At 47.9% G+C, this 21,996-nt stretch overlaps 1 long non-coding RNA gene across 1 annotated transcript; it reads right to left on the bottom strand.

The window, feature by feature from the left end:
• Positions 1-594: 594 nt before the first annotated feature.
• Positions 595-21,781, bottom strand: LOC125415954 (uncharacterized). The gene is made up of 2 exons (XR_015003177.2): positions 4,041-21,781; positions 595-3,953 (listed from the first exon to the last, which is right to left on the bottom strand). It is a non-coding gene; the product is annotated as an uncharacterized LOC125415954 (long non-coding RNA).
• Positions 21,782-21,996: the final 215 nt, after the last annotated feature.

Below are 21,996 nucleotides of genomic sequence, written 5' to 3'. Positions count from 1 at the left end.
TAGCCTTTCTCATTCTTCTGCTAAGCATTGTAGACCTTGTCTGTACTCTGACCTGATGCTTATTTACTTCTTTCTTGAGGCAGGGTCTCATTGCGTAGATCTAGCTTTCCTGGAGCCCCGCTCTGTAGACCAGGCTGCTCTCTAACTCACAGGGATCCACCTGCTTGTGCTTTGGCCCAGTGACTTTGTGAGACAGAGTGACTGTGGCACTCTTCTATTCTGCCTGGCACCGGCTAGGTCAGTCATCCGCCATCAAGCCACACTGCCGGTGCAAACAGTGACTGGAACTCTGTCACAAAAACAAATGAAGTACCCATTGAGATAGAAGTAGACCTGGGGTCACCAGAGGCTGGGGGTTCCAGGAAGTGGGACCTGCAGCAGTTAGAGCCCAGGCCAGGCTCCAGGAGGGAAGGAACAGACAGGGGAACAGGAGACCCTGGCAGAGCCCTGCGCATCTGCCAACACCTTGCTCCTAGGAATTGCTGAGTCCTTTGGGGGACACGAAAGAGAGGCCTGGAGCCAGAGCAGAAAGGAAGCAGGGTACCACGGGGACTCGAACCCCGGCCCAGAAGCATGGGCGTGCCACCACCAGTGCCTTTTGCTTTTTTCTGCTCACGTTCTCACAGACAAAGGTGAAAAGCAAAACCTGAGCGCGGCCATGAGCCGCGGTCAGGAAAAGAAACACCTGCGGCGGCTCCAGGCCCTCCCAGGATCACTCCTACCTGCCCTGACACCCGCTAAAGGCTCCAGGGGACTCCAGTCCCCCTGCCTTCCCATGCATGTTTCTCACCCACATGAGAAGAGCATGAAATCAGACCCGGAAGTTGAGCCTGTTTGCCCTGAGATAGCAGGAGCTGTGTTTTGCAGGAGTAGACATTTCCAGAAAGATTCTATGCCACCTGAGGGCTGCCTCTGTGTGGTGGGGCCGGGTAGGAGAGGAAACAGGAATCTTACCTTCGTTTTATACTTTCCACGCTTCCTACTTTATGCCAATAACTCACAATTAAACAGATCTAAGAACTAAGGCGGCTTCAACACTTGGTTAGCTGAGTGAAGCAGGCCCTCCAGGTTTGCTGGGTCCCAGCCACCTAAGTCATACAGACAAGCCCATCAGCCTCCCATTCTCTGAGACTGTGGTCACCAGCGGGAGTCCTTCCAGGATACTGTCGTGGTTTGGAAATGAAGTCAAGTTGGAAGCAGTGTCCCCGCCAGCTTTCCTGTGATCTCTAACATGCTGTCCAGGTTCCAGTGAGGGAGGGAGTTACTAAGGTCCCAAAGCCACAAGGTGAACAAAGCACCCCTGTAAGTCCTGTAGTCTTCTTCGTGTCATGGGGGAGCCCAGATTCTGTAAATGTGGAGACGCTCAGGAACCCACGTCCTCAGGACAGTCCAGGCGAGAGCCGAGGGTCCAAAGCTGTAACCTGCCCAGAGCACCTGGCTCAGGCCATGCTGAGAACAGGATCCTCTCAGCTCACGCGTCCACTTCACACCCACACCCACACCACAGGTTCACAAGCACACATATGCAAACTCACAGGTTCACTTGCTGCAAACACACAGTAGGCTCATATGCACACACAAATACACAGCACAGGTTCACATGTATACACATATAAACACACAGTAGATCTACACATACACAGACACATTGAAGTTTGTGGAGTCCCACATAGGCCGGCCCTTGCAGACCCCACCATCTCCATCCCCTTCTCTATCTCCTCATGGCCCAACCCTCTGGCTGGTACCCCCTTTCTCTCCCAGCCTCCCTTCAGCTCCCCACCAGGCAAAGAACAGACTTACTCACTGCAGCAGAGGAAATAGGCATGGTCATTTAAGTCCCAACCTGACTCAAAGTCTGGGCCTTACAAGCCCACGGAAATGGGAGCATCAGAGCACAGCCTGTAAGATGAGCAAAGCATTAATTCAACATGGTGGCGATAAGACACTCAGGTGTGGCTGCAGGAACCCCCAAAACCGAGCCACAGAAGACCTCGGGTTGAAAGGACTTCTAGGAGCTCCCGCACAGCCGGCCAGTGAGCAGGTGAAAGGGTGTTGGAAAAGGTGGACAGAAAACAGTCTGCACAATGGCCCTAGAACCATCCAGAAAGCAGAGAGCAGGAAGGTCTGAGAAACTGCTGCTCCCTTTAGCCAGGGCATAATGGGGTCACTACACCATTAGGAGAGATAAATGCTGGCACCTGCTCATGGGACTCGGGAGGCAGGGACAGGGTCGCTCCCTGGAACATACTCAGTCCAAAGGGCACACCATCTAAGTATGAGTAACTAGGCCCCAAATAACCACCAACCACAGCAGGGTTTCAGTTCATGGCAGTAAAGACTGTGCGCGTGGGGGTCAGGAGGTGGGAGGTGGGAGGACTCCAGCTGGTGGGATGGCACCTCAGCAGCTGCTGCAGCGCTTAGAGAACACAGCTCAGACCTTTCATTACACAAGAATACAACCATGGATTTGTCCCCAGAACACAGGGAGGGCTTTATCCAATGTGATGAAGAATTCTTCTCGCCAGTCATGAACATTTATAACCTTTAGTGACTGGGTATGGTGGCATAGGCCTGTGCTGCAAGCCCAGCACTTGAGAGGCCAGGGTCGAGTTCAAAGCTGACCTGGACTACAAACAAACAAGAATAGGGAGCTGGGTGTGGTGGTGCACACCTGTAGATGCCTCAAAGGTTAATTAATAACACTGTCTGCTCTTCCAGAGGTTCAGAGTTCAATTCCCAGCAACCACACGGTGGCTCACAACCATCTATAAAGAGATCTGGTGCCTTCTTCTGGCATACAGGCAAACATGGAGACAGAACACTGTATATGTAATAAATAAATATATCCAAAAACAACAAACAAAAACCAAAACAAAACCAGGCGGTGGCGGTGCATGCCTTTAATCCCAGCACTCAGGGCCATCCTGGTCTACAAGAACTAGTTCTACAGAGCTAGTTCCAGGACAGTTAGGGCTCTTATATAGAGAAACCTTGTCTTGAAAAAACAAACAAAAATCAAAACAAAACAAAGCCAAGTAATACTAAAATAAAATCGAAAGGGGGCTGGAGAGATGGCTCAGTGGTTAAGAGCATTGCCTGCTCTTCCAAAGGTCCTGAGTTCAATTCCCAGCAACCACATGGTGGCTCACAACCATCTGTAATGAGGCCTGGTGCCCTCTTTAGGCATGCATGTAGACAGAATATTGTATACATAATAAATAAATATTTAACAACAAAAAAAAATTGAAAGAGAGTCATATGCTCTACAGTGCAGATACAATCGCACCCCTACTTCCGCAGGCCACTACACATTACACCAAATATAATGGACATGGATGTCAAGAGCCAAGAAATAAAAACTGCCAAGCACTTGGAAACAGCATGGCTAATTTTAAATCACACAACAGAATTAAAACCACAAACAGAGCAGACATAACAAATCTGCTATTTCTTAATATACAGAAACCCTTGGGTGTCTGGGGACCACAGCCAGCCCTGTCACCCTCATGGCTGAGGCTGTGGCAGGCACTCAGCTGAGGACTCCTAGGCCTTTTAGGCCTGAGGAGGCTTCTGTTCTCACTCCTGGCTGCTCTACATTCCTTTGTAGTGAGAGGCCAACCATCACCTTTGCTCCTGGCTTGTGCCATCTCCGTCTGAGGCCTGATCCTGTGAGGGGCAGGGCAGGGCCAGTCACCTTGCTGGTGTTCACAGGTCTGCTCAGTGTCTAGGCAGAGGGATGCTGATAAAGGGACCGACGAAATCTGAAGCCAAGGCCAACAGTTCACTATTTTCCTTTGCTGGAAACCCCAAGCACTTGCTCCCTGGTGGTTTTGAGAGGCCTCCTCAGAGATGCTCCACCGTCAGCAACTGAGGGCCTTGCCTGGAGCCAAAGGCAGAATCAGAGCAAGAGTCCACAACCAGCACCTCCCTCTCTGTTGACAGAAGTGTGTGACCTGGATGGGTATAAATCGGTTAAGCATAAGAATATAAAATCCACAGAGACCAGGAGAGAAGAATTAACGAAACCCAGTGGAACTAACTTTGCACATCAGGAGTCTGGGGACTGTGCTGAGCAGCCCTGCACACACAAGGTTTCATCCCCAGCACCAAAACAAAACAAAAACCAGAGAGCTGCTTGCTTCCTCTAAAGCTTCTTGGAAAAGGCCAATCTGGATGTCTTCAAAGTCTATTCAAGAGAAAGAAAAATCAGGAATTAAACCAGGAGAAAGGCCATTCTTAAGGAGGATGCCAATGCATATATACATACATATACACACATATGCACTACATGCATGAAATGGCAATTGTATTGAAAAACACACTTTATGAGCTGACTTACAACGAGATAGAAATATTGAGTAGTTCAGTAACCTAGAAGTGACTTCCAGAGAGCCTGAGCCTGCAGAGGAGGGCCAGGCACCCTGGTGTCACATGAAACCACATGCTGTGCTTATGTGGATGAAGACAAGGCTGAGAATCACAGATGCACTACTGTCACCCCCGCCCTGCCCCCAGCAAGGGGCTCTGCAACTTCACATTGTATTTATCCCTACTTCATTGTTGAGAAGATGCCTTCGAGAATTTAAGAAATGTAGACTGGGGATGGCAATGGTGGAGAAGTAGCTTAGCTGTTAAGAACACTAACCACTCATCCAGAGGACCCAGGTTCAAATCCTAGCACCGAATGGCAGTTCACAACCATCTGTAACTCCAGGCTCAGGGGATCTGATGCCCTCTTCTGGCCTCCAGGGCTATTGCATGCATGTGGTGCACAGACATACATACAAACACCTATATAATACATATACACATACCAAAAAAGTAAATAAAAAGAAATGTAGATGGGCCAGTGGCACCCTGTAGACCTAGCTACTTGGAGACTAAAGTAAGAAGATCACTTGAGACCAACTAGGTAACAGTGAGATTTTGTGCCCTAAAAAACAACAACAAAAAAAACCTAGTTGAGGAGTGGTGGCCCACTTCCTTCAATTCCAGCACTGGGGAGGCAGAGACAGGCGGATCTCTGTGAGTTCAAGGCCAGCCTGATCTAGAGAGCTAGTTCCAGGACAGTTAAGGCTATAGAGAAACGTTGTCTCGGAAAACTAAAAACAAAACAAATAAAACTAGACCACTGACAACCTGAGAAAGACCTACAGGCTGGGCCAGACCGGACCTCCGGACTGTCTCTAACGACACCTAGGACGCCCAGAGTCCAACCTTCCCTGGCAGTGTCCTGAAGTCCACATAGCCTTCAATGTCAACAAAATAAAGCCGGGGTTGGTGGGGCACAGTTGCACATACCTTTAACTCCAGCACTGAGCGGCAGAGGAAGGTCGATTGCTGAGTTTGAGGGCTTCCTAGTTTACAAGTTCCAGATCAACTGGGGCTGAACAGTGAGACCCTGTCTCAAACAAACCAAACTGTAGGCCTGGGAATGGTTTAGGTTTAGCCATCATAGATGAGCTATTACTATTCATAAACCCACTAATGTGGCGCTAAGAATGGCTGGTACATACAGCCCACATCCCCATGCGGCTCTTACCCCTAAGAGACAGCCTTGTGCTTACAGCCCTATGCCCAAACTCAGCTATTGCTCAGAGACAAAGCATTTGATGCAGTGGACGCAAGCTCAGGGTCTTGTCTGCAGGGTCAATGCATGCTTGAATATGGAAGGATGGAAAGTTGCTCTTTTGGGAACATTGGCTAAGCTCAGGAATTTGCCATTTGCAGACATCCCACAGCTGCAGCTACAGTCCTCCAGCATCTCACAGGCACTCCCCACCTCCCTGAGTGAGCGTGGCGCCCTGGTGATGGATCATACAGCTCAGTGGTAAGGGCCCTGCAGGCTACAGAAGTCCTTCAGCATTCAGAGGGTTATGACTAACACACTTGATTCAGGGATCCAGGGTCTCACGTGCAGCCCAGGTGATTAGAGGGAAATTAAGCATCTTTGCTCAACTCTAGAAGTGAGGTCTGAAGAAAGAGTAAGGGGCACACAAGTGGAGTCCAAGTCTTTCAGCACATCAAGGGCTTGATCCTTCTACAGCCCAGAAGCTCATCATGAGGGCATACAATTATCTTATTTTCCTCAATAAAGCTGTTCTTAACTTCCTAAAAAAGTACAATAAAGGTTGAATAAATAAATTCAACATCATGATTTTTAAAAATTAAGAGTTTTCCATCAATTAAGTAAACAAGTGGATGTCTTCCCGGGACCACATCGTCACACGGCACAGGAGGCGGCAGTGTTGGCTCACCTTGCCAGGACACAGGGGCTGCCTTCCCTCTGCTAGGACCTGTGGTTTCTGGGACACGGCAGCAGGAAAAAGAGCGAGCCAGCTGTCTGCTTCCTCTACAGTCAGGTCACTTTTGAATTCCTGCAGTACTGGAGAGAAAGCCTCAGGCAAACTCTCTACTACGTGAACTACATTCCTCGCCCCCAAACAACTTGTAGAACGTAGATTTGGGCTATAACATGGCTCAGTAGGTAAATGCGCTTGCCATCAAAGCTTGACTGCTTGAATTTGGTCCCTGGACCCATGTGGTGGAGGACGAAAACTGGCCCCCATAAGCTGTCCTCTGCCCACATATATCTATACACACAATATAAACTATGTTAAAAGTCACTACCTGGGGATGTGGCTCATTAGCAGAATGACTGCCTGGCATACAAAAGACCCTGGGTTCAGCCAGGTGGTGGTGGTAGCTGTAGTGGCCCACACTTTTAAAACAAAACACAAAAGAGGTCCTGTGTTTAATACCCAGTAAAACACACACACACACACACACACACACACACACACACACACACAGGAACCTACTTGAGAAACAAAGGACCAGCAAGGGCAGGGCCTCAAGGCAGACACGACCCTGCTGACAGTGCATCAAAGGGCGCTTGCCCTCACCTGTGCTGCCTCTTTAACTCCAGCAGGATGGCTAGAGAGTCAGCCAATAACCAGGGCTGGTGAGGGCACAAGAGCTGGGACCTTAGACATTAGTAATGACATGGAAACAGTTGCAGCTCCTCAGAACAATTAAGTACCAAGCTACTGCATCATCCGGAAGTATCTCCTCCTACATTTCACATAAAGACTTGAACACAAAAATGTTCATAGCAGCATTGTTTACATCAGGCAATAAGCAGAAACACTCCAAACCTTCAAAGGAACTTGGATAAACAAAATGTGGTAAATCAATGCAGTGGAATATTATTCCTCCACAATGAGGAATAAACCTTTATCATACGCATCGCCCTCATCCACTGTCCAGATGGACCTTGAAGATCTATGCCCTGGGAAGTGAGAGGCACGAGGAGACAAAGGCTGCGTCACACTTACACCAGATGCCCAGGACAGGCAGATTCACAGGCGGGCAGCACAAAGGCTGTGGGACTAGAGGGAGGATAGGTAGGAGGCTGTGAGGATGGAGCCTCCACCCACACAAATAACAGGTCAACAGCTGTGCAAAATCGAATATGTGCAAAGCAACCACAGAACTACTACCTCACAGTCATGGACTTATGAGTTATAGTTTGAGTTATAACTCAATTTTTCAAAAAAAAATTTAAAAGAAAGTCTCATAATTTCACCAAAAATAAACAGTATATTGAAATACACAAATATTTAAACTGCAAAATACTATAAATAAATCAAGCCACTAATCCTGTGCACCAAACAGAACAAGGGCCTCCCAAAGCACCATGAGGTGGGGGCTGGCATGTAGCTCCCAGGGCCAATGTGGCTATTGGTGGAACCTGACTGCGACGCTTACGACTTCTTAGTTATTATAATAAATGCGAACAAAACAGGAGACGAGATGCATGGAAGACGGATGAGCCCCATGGGTGGCATAACCACCAAAGACTGGAAACCACGAGGACAGGCTTACCTCAAGAGCGCCAGACAGGGCGTTACCTCACTAGCCCTAACACATCTGAGGTAGATGACAACAACGTTCTCACAGATGGAGAAGCCGTGGCAGAAGGAAGGTCATGAAATAACAAGAGACAGGCCCAGGGTGAGAGCTGGTGACCTCACTCAAACCTCCTGTGTTTTTAGCAGGTGTGTTTTTTTGCCTTCCCGATGGCCCTACTGGTGAGGCCAGCGTCCACACTTCCCGGCGAGTATGTGTGTCTTTCCGTGTGTCACCCTCATTAGTCACTAACAGAAAACCACACCAGCCACACACCAAAACATTTCACTTCAAGAACAAAGTTTACGAATGCATAAAAACCTACACGAAGAGGCCTTGGTTTTGCCTTACTAATAACCGCTTTGTCTCCATGAGGTCCTGGTGTACCCGGGTTTGCCAGGAGATCTGGGTAACAATGGGGCGTTGACCAACCTTCATATTGTTGAAGCAGGAGTGCTGGTGAAGGGCCTGCTCACGGGTATCGGGAACCGGGAACCCTGAACACAGTGACAAACGTCGGCTGCTGTGAACCGAATGAGCTGTGTGAACATGAATCACTGCACACTGCAGCATCAGCACCGTTCTCTGGGTAGCAGGAATAGGAAAGGCAGTTGCAGTCAACTAGACCAAAGAAACTCATTATTTAGTTAATAATTCATGGCACTGAGGAAATCAGCCACCTTGAAACAACCAAATTAGATCCTTACCTGATGCCGAATACCAAAGCAACTTCTGGAAGCCTAAAGGGTTGAATGTCAAAATGGATCCAGAAGAAAGTGTGGTGTACATGACATGCTAACAGCAAACAAAGGCCTGTTTCAAAATTTAAAACCATTGCATGAGGTCTTAAAAGACAAAGTGCAAACCTGAAAAGCATTCTGTAGAAGAGGTGGGCAGGAGCGGCCACAGTGCACCGGTTAGCGGAACTCACACATGGACAGAAGCCACAGCTGGAACGCGAGTCCAGGCTCCACCCACAGCACCAAACCAAAACCAAACACTGTGTTCATTCTTAGAACCAGGCAAAAGCAAAATCAAAGATGGAGCTGCCAGACCGAGGGGAGCTGTTTACCTGTTTGCTGGAAGTGGCTGAACCTCATTTGTAGGGGATACACCTGACAACTACAGTCTAAGGGTTTACAATGGTCCCTAAACTCTGGGCCAGTATTTTCATTCCTGAGCAAGAACTGCCTGCCCTTTCCCAAATCAGAAAACATTCCAAGCGGAAACAGAGCCATTAAGAAGCCCCCACATCTCAGAGGCAGACATACTCACTCTGGCCCGCTAAGGGAACTTGTGCTTGGCCCAGCCCTCTTGCTTGGACACACAATGAGGCTCAGGGAGGAAGGGTGTGTTACCCTAGGGAACCGACAGGAGATCCCTACCAGGAGGGCAGTTAAGGAGGTGACCAACAGTCCCCTCCTCAACCCTAAAAGCACAGGAACGCAGTTCCATGTGCCCCACTGGACAAGGTTTCACGGTGGCAGGCGCAAGACACCAAAGAGCTGGCACTGAGGCCTCAGAAGCCTGGCAAGGCCAGACCGTTTCATCCCGTGTTGCTCAGTAAATGTACAGCCACGGCAGGCTTACTGTCCCCACTCAGCACACCAACCTAAGTCCAGATAGAGCCAAGTAATGGGACAAAGCATGGGGTTCACCCAAAAAGTCTTGAATTAGACCAAGCTTTTGAGTCATAAAATGCAGAAAGCAAGAAAAAATTTCTAATAAATGGATTTTTTTATATATTTAAAACACCCAAACAGCAAAATACCATAAAATGTAAAAGCCAGAGAGGTACAGAAGTATTTGCAACACAAATGTTTAGTTTCCTTCATGTATAAAGAGCACCTATAAATTGCTAAATATACCAGTCAAAACTACAATTTAATACCATTTTGTTCAAAGTTCAAGCAAGCTGGGAGCAGGAAAAGGTAGGTCAGAGTGGAACACAGCAGCCATGTCCTGGTGCTAAAGACTCCATTCAGACATTCTGTGTCCACACAATTTCCCAGGAGGGACCCACACTCATGGGACAGGAAATTTCCCTGTGACCGTGGGTACAATTCTATTTGGGGGGAGGGGTGTTAGTGGTTTTTTGAGACTATGTAGCCATGGCTGACCTAGAACCTACTCTGTAGGCCAGGCTGCCCTCAATCTCAGAGATCTGTCTGAATCTGCCTCCCAAGCACTGGGATTAAGGGTGCACAACCAAGCCTACTTTTTGGGTGCAATTTATTGGGCTTACATAAACTCACTGGCATTTTTATCAAAAGTGTGTTTCGGTTCATGTCATTAACAAAGGCCACCAAACTGGACACTGACAATGTGACAGCAATAAGTGACCACCACAAATAAAGACAGAAAAGTACTCTGTGGGTCACTGAGGGGCCTGCACCACGGCTGACAACCTGAGTTTGACTCTTACCATCCACACAACGGAAGGAATGCAAGTTGTCCCTTGACCTGCACATGTGCCTCATGGCACTTATCACTCCTCCCCCCCACACATTAAGAAATGTAATTTTAAAATAAAAGTATATTCTATGATGGAAGCTACTGTTTTGGAAGGGACAGAACCTGCAGGGGGCAGACTAAGACATCCAGACACATAGGTGGACAGACCAAGGTGCTGAATCACAGATCTCTAAGGCCACAGGCTAGCACTGATGATGCCCTAGCTGTTTGTTTTTTGAGACAGGGTTTCTCTGTGTAGCTCCGGCTGTCCTGAAACTTATTCTATAGACCAAGCTGCCCTCAAACACATAAATCCACCTTCCTCTGCGTCCCAATTGCTGGGATGAAAGGCATGAGCCACCACATCTGGCCCAATCACACATACAAAGTCAGGGCCACTGAGATGGCTCAGGAGGTAAAGGTGCTTGTTGTCAAGCCTGCCAACCTAAGTTCAATGCCAGAGCTAAGTAGAGGAAGGAGAGCCAATCTGATAGCATTGCCCTCTGACCTCTACACTGCACGCATATAAACACAAGTGTAAAAATATTGAAGTCAGATTAGGTTAAGTAACTGGCAGGAAATGAAAAGACACACTTTATTCTTGTATAGGAAGAAATCAAGACACCATAAGGAAAATGAAATAATCACACATGAATGGCCAGGAAAATTCTAGAAAGGTTCAGTTACAAGGTAGGACTGCCCTTACCATATATCAAAGCAGACTGTAACATTTAGACTTGAAACTGACACAGGACCATGCCAAGCAGTGATCAATGGCTGTGTTATTCAGTTACGTGTAGCAACAAAAGGTTTCCTGTTCACACACCACTCATTACAACAAAATTAAGTCCAGATAGAAACAACAGAAATAAAATCTTAAAAGGCATGAGACAAAGCATGGGGTTTACCAAAGAATCATCTTGAATTAGAACAAGTTTTCCGAGCTCATCATAAAAATCAGAAAGCAAGAAAAACTACCAATAAATAAGTACATGCACATATTCTAAATGCTGAACAGCAAAACGTAACATTAACGAGTCAGAGAGTAGCAGAAGTATTAGAAACATTGTTAATTTCCTTAATGGCTAAAGAGTAGTTGTAAGCCAGTAAACATATTAATCAAAACTACAATCAAAAAGATCCTTCACTTCTCACATTGACAAATAACCAAGTTTAGGGACAAGCACTGGTAAAGGCGTGGGTGGGGAAAAGCCAACTGGAACCATCTTCCAGAAGGCTGGCAGCATCTTTGTGCGCCCCAGGTCCCCCATGGACATACTTGCTTACACACATGAAGACACATATAAATAGGCATTTAGTGTTTAGTAATGTGAACTTAATGTTCATTGAAACAGCCCAGTTGTTCCCCAGAGTGGGAGTGAGCAGTTCAAATGTGACTACAGCCGTTAGCCCAACAGCCCTGCACCCCTCCCTGTCACACTGTGCACCCACAGAGCTCACCATGTCACCTATGCATTTGGAGTTCTGACAGGAACAAGAGTCACCTTAGCACAACTGCAGGAAATCTGCTGAGTGGCCAACAGCAGCGGAGTAAGGCAAGGCCTCGCTCTGGGGTCACACACACGAGCAGCGGAGGGGACAGTGGGCTGCTCACCAGAGTGAAGGAGGAGCCCAGCATGGCCTTCAGGAGAGGAAGAGGCTGCCAGGCAGAAGCTGGCCCCACTATCCAGTGTCTAACACTCTAGGACCCTGAGAGGCAAGGAAGAGCCAGAGGGAGCTCACACCCGCTCTCCTGGCACCTGGTGGCCTTAGAGGACAGAGAACCCTTAATCTAGAAAGTGGCATGGATGTACTGAAGGCCACGGCAGTTCAGAAACGAGTGAGACTGAGTGGAGCTTTTCCTAAGTGTCACAGCCACCTTCCTAGAACAGTTGGCTTTTTCCCGTTAGGTTTTCTATAGCCCCAGCTGCAGAGGCTGGCCTTAGACCCCGGTCCTCCTGCCTCCGCTGTCCCAGCGCTGGGATGGCAGGTGTGCATTATCATGTCTTGGTTTGACTTTTGTTTTCATCCTGCTTGAGGTGAGAACCCGGAAGCCGCCTAAGACTCACAATCCATTATCACTCCGCCACAACCTGATGCTAATTCTGATAGGGACATCCAGTGTGAGGTACTCAACCGCCCTAACAGAACTCCGTGGCTGGTGGGAGACCAGGAGTTGACTTTGGCTGTAGAAACACTATCCACTGAACAAAACCGAGAGTTCCAGACTCCAGAGCGAAGGAGCCAAAGCACTCTGGAGCTGCCAGCCGGGAGTCCTCAGCCTCCTTCATACCTGATACCCAAACCAGTGTCCCAAGGAATAAAAACTCAGTGATCACTGCTTGCAATGACCAGAACAGCCTAGAAATAGCCTGAAGGCATCAGTAGGAAAAAGGGTCAAAATTACTGTCCCTACATGACAAGTTTAAATATTATAGAGCTGTAAGTATACTGCATGTCGCACGATTTCATTTAAAAGCAGTAATATTAGATAAATTCATGAAGGGGAGGTGTCTTAGGAATAAGTCCTGACAACTGTCATGGGAGAGGAACATCAAGATGACACGTTGGGTTTTTTTCTAAGTATTTTACTTCTAAGTTCATGACTAGTAATTTATAAGTTATCACAATTGTACTTCACAGCCCATCCCATGCCCTACAACAGTGCCCACAGAACCGTCGGTCCAGCATTACCGAAATCTGCAATTGGTTGGCCTAGAAGAGCTCCTCTGATACGAGAGCAGAGAGAGCCAGTGTGACGGGGTCAGCAAGCTCCAGGCTGGATGCGCTCAGCTGTTTCAGGGCAGAGTGATTTAAACAACTGTACCTTGGCAAAATTACATTTTGAGTGTGTGTGTCTTGGACCATGAGGTCCCTGATAACTAAGTCACAGTTCTTAAGTTTACACATAGATGACAATATCTCACATACCAGGTAGTCATGGGGGGGTCACTGTGCATATGAGACAGAGCCAAGAAAACTGGGAGAAATGTGAAGTTCCATGTGTGAAGGGCCTAGGAAGACATGAAAACGACTCTCACACTCGGGTACACAGGCCTGTCCATCTCTGGAGGACAACAGAATAGAGCATTTGTCTGACCCACGACTGCTACCCACTCGACACTGAGGCACAGGGGTTGCCTGTGGAGATCTCACAGTACAACTGTCAGTTCTGTAACAGAGAGGACCCTTCCGTCACTAGCAGCCAGGGTAAGAATGGGGCAGCTGTATGCTCACAGGACTCTACTCCTAAGCAAAATCGTGTCACGAGATGAGACAGTGGGCAGTGCCATCTTAACGTTAAACACAAGAAAACGATGCAGCCTGTCTCCCATAAAGACACAGGAACAGACCAGCAGGACACAGCATATCGGTAATAATGGCTACCTCGGGGTTGTGGGGGTGCTCAACCCGGGTTCTGTTGGAGTTACTTCTCTGATGAAACTTCAGGAGAACCCACCCAGGCACCATCATGGGGACCCCACAAATTCTGTAAATAGCAGGAAAGAGATTAATTTATCCAATTAAGAAAGTTCCAGAAGATTACAGACAACTTAATTCTTCTACAAAGTTACAAATAACAGAAAATTTTATGCTTTGAAAAATTCATTTGGATAAGGTTTTTTTAGTATGACATTGGCCTGCGAGACCCTCAGGGTGCAATGTGACAGGCACAGAGGGAGAAAATGACTTTTCCCACTGCCCTGCTTTTCATATTGATAGAAGAGTCAGACATGTTGACAAGTTATTAAAAATGAGGAAGCAAATGAAAGAGCCACACTGTGCCAAAGATTAGGATTAACCCAGTCTGTGCACTAAGTTTCAACAGGGAAGAGAGGACACTTATGGAGTGTCACAGCACCTTCCTGACAACTTTTAAACGGTCAATTTCATTCTGTTTCTACAGTAGAGCCTGAGACAATGACTACGAAAGCCTGGCCCTGGGAAACCGGAGCAATTGCCCGCCATCACTCCTAGCAGCAGAAGGAATCCACAGCACGAGAAGGCTATCTGTGTTGACAGATCGAGCCCAGGCATGAGCAGCTGAAGAAAACTGAGAAGCCACTGACTCCAGGCAACTTACAGTTATAGTCAGACTTACATGGTTTAAGTCCTTGTACATCACATACATCTTGGTTTTAACACAAGAGGAAAATAAGGCAATAGATACGACAGGACTGCCAGCCGACCCTCCCAACTACACACACTGCAGGGTCCTCTCACCAGAGACTGTGGGGAAATGCGGGCAGTGGGTCAAGTGATAAACTCTCGGACTACCTGACGATAATTACAGAAATGCGGATTAATACAAAGCACTTTTAATTAGCTGGTGGTGGTAGCAGCAGCACATGCCTTAAATCCCAGCACTCAGGAGGCAGAGACAGGCTGATCTCTGTGAGTTCAAGGCCAGCCAGGACTAGAGTGAGTTCCAGGACAGGCTCCATAGCTACTGAGAAACCCTATCTCAAACAACAACTAAAGGAAGAATAAAGACTTTACAATGTTGAACTTAGCAATGATTTCTTAGATATGACACCAAAGGCGCAGGCACTTGCTGCCAAGCCTGATGGACAATTGAGTTCAGACCTCAGATCCACAGGGTGGAAGGATAGAATCTACCCCGAGTTGTCCTCCGACCTTCAGGGGTGCTGGCACAGGCACACCTATGAGCAAATTCACAAACACGCACAAAAAACAATATACGAAACTACAAAAGAACCTCAACAGAACATAATGAAAGGCAACTTATGGAATGGGGAAAAATATCAGCCGAATCATATAAGAGTTAATATTCATAATACAGACAATCCTGCAGGTCAACAATGGTAATAACCGAGCCTTTTAAATATGACAAGGACCTGAATGGCGTTTTCTGAAGAAATCTACACGATCAATAAGTACATGGAAGACAACAATGAAATGTCACCTGACATCCACCATGGTTGTACTGTATCCTAAAGAGGAGGAAATGGTCTCAGAAAGACGTATCCGTGCACCATCCCCACCGCAGTGAGGTCCTAACGGCAACAGGCCTGGGGGTAGGAGAACTCCAAGTGTGCTCATCAGAACACAGATGCCAAAAAAATGTACAAAATATCAATTATCTAGCTTGTATGGAAGCAAAGAAAATCACACACCAAGATAAACTGCACAGATACTGTGATCAAAACAGCGAGTCAAGATGCATACTGGGAGGCAGAAACAACCAGGAGAGAACCGGCTCCTGCTGACTGTCCTGACCTCCACACACATGCCTACACATGAAGATAAATGTAATAAAAGATAAACACTGGGTGGCTCCACATACATGTGGGATCCAGAATTGCCACTCAAAGAAACAGAGCGGAAAGGGACTGAGAAGAGAGCCCACCTGGCGGGTAGTTTCAGGTTTTGCAAGGTCTGGAGGTCAGTTGATCAAGTTAATCTGTGTAACACACTAAACTGTACACTTACAAACGGCTAAAACTTCTCTTCAGTGTATCACACCACAAAAATGTTAAAGTAGCAAGTAATCAATCAATCCATTGAAATAACCTGCTGCAAGTAATTGATCAATCCATTGAATAACCTGCTAGTGATAGCTGTGAGCGCAAATGACACACAAAAGGAGTCGGGTTCATGAAGCACCCAGGCATACTGGCCAGTCACATCGCTCGGAGTACACACACATACACACACACACACACACACACACACCAGCTTCACGGAAAGTACCTCAAAAAATCCCTCTGGACAGCAACGGAGCAATATGAGCCTGAAGTTAGGACTGACAGTCATTTCCTTCCAGAACTGACCTGAATATCTCAGATAGGATAAAGCTTGGGCTCCAACACAAACCATTTCCTAAAAGTTAACTAGCTGAAGGCAGATGGGTGAGCCTGCCTGGCAGGAAAAGCGACTGCTGTGTGAACCTAGCGGCAACCAAACCTGAGAGTCATCCTCTGACCTCCCCTCATTTATCAACACTTACATGAGGTTGTTTAAGACAGTCATTCAATGGAGCATTTGGTACCAAAAGGATGCTCTGGCCATCAAGACAAGGCTTTCACTATGCATCACAGGACAGTATTTAACCACAATCCAACTTTTTGTGTAAAGTACACACACATATAGCTGATGCCCAGGAAAAGAAAAATCCGAAACAAATGCCAGTAACGCTTGTTAATGGAACATAAATGAGCTTTCCCCCCATTTGCGATATTTACAGTAAATCCTCTTCATCCTCGAGCAGTGTGGGAAGGAAAGAGGGATGCGAGGGCATCCCGTCCAAGGAAGGGCCCAGGAACTCATGGGAATATCTTTCTTGTTTTGGTTTATTAGTTTTCTTTTCCTTAACAATCCCAGTCTGCAACCATATTGAGATGAATATACAAATACTAGTCGTTTGGAAGAACCTTCATTCCTTCCTTCAGTAACAGCAGCTAAGACATGGACACCACCACGGACTAATGCTTCTGCAGCCCACGACAATGACCACAGGTTAGCCCACATTCAAGTTCCTTTTGGTCTCTTACTATCATAAGACAAACTAAATGGCAGGTGTCAGGTCTCTCTGTAACAGGCTACATCTGAAGTCGCCGTGTAGTCAACCGGCGGCTGCTGCCTCTCCATTTATCTTTTAAAAAAGAAAAAAACCAACACAACCTTTGCTTCTCATTCATACAGGATCAGCCTCAGTACTAAATTCCAGGTCAACTGCTACCTCTGGGAGTTCAAAGAATGAGCCTATACCCAGACTTGTCTGTGGCCACCCAATAGTCCAGGACCCCAGGGCAAAGACCAGTCCTTGTAGGATAGTGCGGCTCATGTCTGCATCTCCAACATTTGGGAAGCTGAGGGAGGAAAATTGCAGAGTTCCACACCAACCTGGGCTCTCAAATAACAAACCCCAAACCAACAGCCCTCCAAGTCTGCACACAGGATTGCTCAGCCTCCGGTTATCCTGTCTCTATACCACTTCTAATTAGCTGGGGGTGAACTCCTTACCAGCCCACTGCCACAGAACACAGAGAACTTTGTAACAACATAAAAACCAGAGTTCTGGAAAGGGGATGGAGGTGTAGAAACCAGGTAAGAAGCCAAAAGAGGCTAGAACAGACCAGCCTAGAAAGGGTGGGGAGACCAGGAGAAGCAGTGCACCTCCAACCCCAGCACCTGGGAGGCAGCTGCTAGTGGATCTTTAAATTTTAAGTCAAGTCTGGGCTACAGTGAGACCTTTTGAAATACAAAAGTAAAAAGGGGAAAAAAAGTATGGGTGGAGATGAGCTGTTCTCAGCTGCAGCAGCACCTACTCTTGGTAGTCCCACAAGTCCAGACAGGAAGCTCCTGAGACGCCCCACTCTGGCTTCTCCGTACAAGGAATTGGTCACCCGAGCTGGAAAGACGGAAGCCACTCCTCATCCTTTGTTTGGTCCCCACCCCACTCCAGTTCAAGACTCATCCTTACATAGACAAGGGTTCACTGTAACTGCCAGATTCCAGTCCTACCATGGTAATGTCCTAAGCTTAAAATCTGCCGGAGCAGCAACATTTTCCAGTTGTAATGAGACACCAATAGGCCAATTCACATACAGGTTGGCTCCAGATACACTCCCTGGATTCCAAGGGCTTCTGCCCACACCCTTCCCAGTGACTTTAGTCACGTACCTGAAGATAAAAAGTCCAACTCCTTAGGCAGATAGGATTTACAAATTGCCCAAATCAAGCCCACACCAGTTTCATGAAGACATGAAATACCAGTTTGAAATACAACCTGGAAATGCTCTGGATAATGTCCAGAACACTTCCTTACCAGCTCCCAACAGTGAGCAGCCCCTCCCCCCAGTTCTCAGAGGGGGAAGGTGACCGGTTCTCACTGGCTCCATGACAGAGCTAAGTCTAGGCCTGGAACTCTCAAAGTGACAGAGGTCGAGAATGTAACAGTGATACAAGGGTTCCAAGGTGTTTCAATCTCAAACCTTTATTTTGCTGTAAAGGAGAAAGATGATTAGAACAAAGAGGTGCTGTGACCTACAGCTCCCCCCATTTCCCATTCCAAGGTGACCAACACTCTGCTGACCCAGTGTCATTCCCTGGTCACACCATGACTTTAAAACAAATAAAACACAATACACAAATCACCAACCCGAAGACAAAGTCCCGAGGTTGAGCAGGATTGGGGAAAGACAGTTACATTACACCCAGGGTTTTCAATGTTTACAGACCATTTTCTAGTAAGATGTCCCCAGCAACCCCCAGTTTGACTTTTATTTCCCAAACTCATTTGACAGACAGTTACAGTTTCCCCTCTGCTCAGGGATGGTTGGGAGCACCATTCAAGCTAAACACCGTATTTTCATTACAGCCTTAGCAAAGGTACACAGTAATTTCACAGCACGTGCATGGTCATGTTCCCTGTCACAATGACTGATTTGTTAGTCAAGTAAGCAACAACTTTTGTCTCCTAGCCAATCCCGGAAATTCATTATGTTTCATAAGGCATGGGTTGCAATTAAATTCCTGTAGTGTTATATAAGACATGACTTGCAAATTAAATTCCTTTAGGCATAATAGCATTAGAATTTAACCACACAGTATGAAAGAATTTGAATTATAAACCCAGCAGAATCTGTCAACCTCCAGTACAAAGGCCAATGCCTTTAAGAGCCCACAATGTAGGCATTCACAAACCCTTCCTCAGCACCTCTCCACCACCTCCACAGGCTGGTGTGTGTTTTGGGCATTCTTGAGTTTGACACCATCTTCCATTCAACAGCAGAGCAAATCAATTTTGTTTTTCCTGATTGGTATTTTCCAGGCAACCATTACTGCACCTCAACAATTCATTCACCCACAGTAAGGATTTACCAGCAACTTCTACATTTTCATTATGTGAGCCATTTAGTTCCCTAATCGTCACTCCCATCAAGCCACATCCCTTGCCAGCACCCCAATCCCTCACCGAGCCTCTGGCCAAGACACCAATGCCAAGCTGAGCCCTGCTTGCCCCAGCAATCCTACCTCTGAAGCCTGCCTGACCCAGTAAAACTCAAGTTTAAGCTGGAAGTTTTAGATGACACCCCTAATCCCAGCAGTGTTGAGTGCCAAGGCCAGCCTGGTATAGGCTGCCAGGCCCCAAGTCAGAAATGAAAAGAAACGATAACAATGGTCACTCAGTAGGGTAACACCTGCTCACCACCCAGTACCAAAACCGAACCCACAGAAAATCCCAGATGCCATCCCAACGCAAGTAGACATGCCATATACATATCCCAACAGAACTTGCAGCCAACTTGTACCCTCCCATACTCTTTAAACACGACACCCCAACCATTTTAACAATCAGCTAATACTCTTCCAGTTCAGCATTTGAAATTGAACAGCTTTCCCCAATCCCCAAAGTTTTTAATCACACTTAATGCCTTAGCAATGCAGAGGCCTGCAGGCTGCAGAAGCAGGAAAGGTGGGCGAGGTCACTGGGCTCCTCCTGCAAACACCATCTACGAGGCACCATGCCGCGTTGAGGGCATCAGAGTTAAGTGTTCTACACCATAAGCAATCTTCTCGAAGCCAAGTTTGTCGCACAGAACTAAAGACTGGAGGCTTGATTTAGAAGATACAGCAGCTGAATGCCTCTACCCCCAGGAAGGAGGGTGCTGGCTAGCATTCATGCATCCGGAGAATGAGGCTCCCAGAACAAGACATTCATCCGGAACATTCATGGCCGACAGCCCCGCCAGCTGGAAGCGTCTGCCCATCCCCAACCCCATAGGCTGATCTGAACCACTTAAGATGACGGCCTTCCTGAGTAAGGCCTGGACACATGGCAGTGCAGGACTTCCTAAGCTCTGGAATTCACTGTGTAGGCATCAGCTTAGGTCGCCGTCTCCTCCAGGGTCTGCCCTCCTGCACTGCAGGGGTTCCATTTCTCCTGGTGCCATCTGCTTGCCATGATGAACACTACAGTAATAAACCACGTCCATGAGGCGTTCTTTCGGGTGACCGAAACCATGGCTGTGAGCCCACCCTCCCCTCCCCTCCCAAGTCAGGGTGTCCTCCACTTTCCCAGTAGTACCAAAACACCGAGTCCAAGACGCCAACTCCGCCTCTCTACCTTCCCCAGGCTTACCAGATAACCCAGAGGCAAGGTTAAGGGAACCCATAACCTCAGAGTTAGAGGGATGAGAAGGGGAGGAGGGAGTTCACAGAAGAGAGTGCCTCGGAACCTAGGGAAAGTCCAGAGGGGAACTGCCACCTGAAAGATAAAGCTGAGGTCAACGTGGCCCCAAGCCGCCTTCATCTCCGTGGGCCCCACCTAGCAGATCTTAAAGACAACTCCTCAGGCCACCCCTCGCACCCAGAAATGGGTGCTGTGAGGCCACGCCCAAATTACATACCACCCGGGGCAGAGCTCTCAGCTAAGTCCAGGGTCCATTGGACAGGCCTCATTCCCAGGCGGGTTCACAACCCCTATCTGGAAAAAAAGGGTCTGCTGCCATTGTCAAGTTCAAAGCTGACCCCACTGCCTATCTTCCACGAGATCCAGGGCCTCAAGGGCCCGAGTCTACATCACTTGCTCTACAACACTGGGTCCATGTAGGCCCCTGTGAGAGTCAGGTTCCCCCACTCCAGCAGACCGCAGGGCCAGTCTGGTGTGGACTGTTGAAGGCGCTTTGGAAGCTGCCGTCCACACGACCACTGTCCCCAAATCTAGTCTCTTTAATAGTACATTTCCCTCCTCCCACCCTCATGCTAGCGTCTGCCTCTAGCTCTGCCATCTCATCTGAGCCCTGAACTAGCCACTTCCTCCCCTCTGCTAAACCCATACGGCAGCCCTCCTTGTCACTAACTCCTGCTGATAGGGACCACAACTTTTGCTTTTATAGCCTTGGGTCGCGTCACCCGGTCACTGCTCAACGGAACGATTCCTCCACGGACACTTAAAAAAAAAGTTCCTCCCCGACCTAGTCAGAGGAGCCCACGAGGGGCGGGTCATGGCCTCCATCGACGGCCACTCCCTCTGATTGCTCAAGGATCCTTTCCTGAGCAGTGTGTCACGGGATGGAGGACGTGTGTGAAGATATTCGGGAGGGGACAGTATCAGGGACAGGTCTCCTTTGCTGCCCACCCCAGGGCAGGCCTGACTGCTTCCAGAAGGGTCGCATCGGCGGGGGCCACACTGGCTGGCAGGGCAGAAGGAAAAATACAGGTCACCTCAGGTCACCACGCCCCGCAGAGGCCCGAAAGAAGATCCGGCAGAGCGCCTGGAAAATTCCACTGGGTGGCGGAGGGATCTCTGCGGTGGCGTGGGGGCGGGGCGGGGCCCTGGTGCATGAGTCTTCGGGCGTTGTCACCTCCTGCTCGGCCGGTGACGTCAGCGCAGGCGCCAGCAGGGCGAGGGTGGGGGAGGTGGAACTAGCTCAGCAGCTAGGTAGGGTGTTTAATTTGCGTCTTGAGGCAGTAATTGTATGGGGGGGGGGAAGGTGGTTGCGAGCTGCGGTAAAAGCAGGGATTTTGGACGAAACACACACAGAATGAGCGTATGTTTATAATGTGAATGATTGCAGGACATGCCGCAAATCATCTTCCTTTGGGTGTGGGATGGTGAGAAAAATAATTATTTTTTAAACTGCATTCTGCGACAGTTTATAG

The sequence above is a fragment of the Myodes glareolus genome, chromosome 7 (assembly GCF_982192425.1).
Source record: "Myodes glareolus chromosome 7, mMyoGla1.1, whole genome shotgun sequence".
Lineage (NCBI taxonomy): Eukaryota > Metazoa > Chordata > Mammalia > Rodentia > Cricetidae > Myodes > Myodes glareolus.
This window is presented reverse-complemented; position numbering and strand designations above follow the sequence as displayed.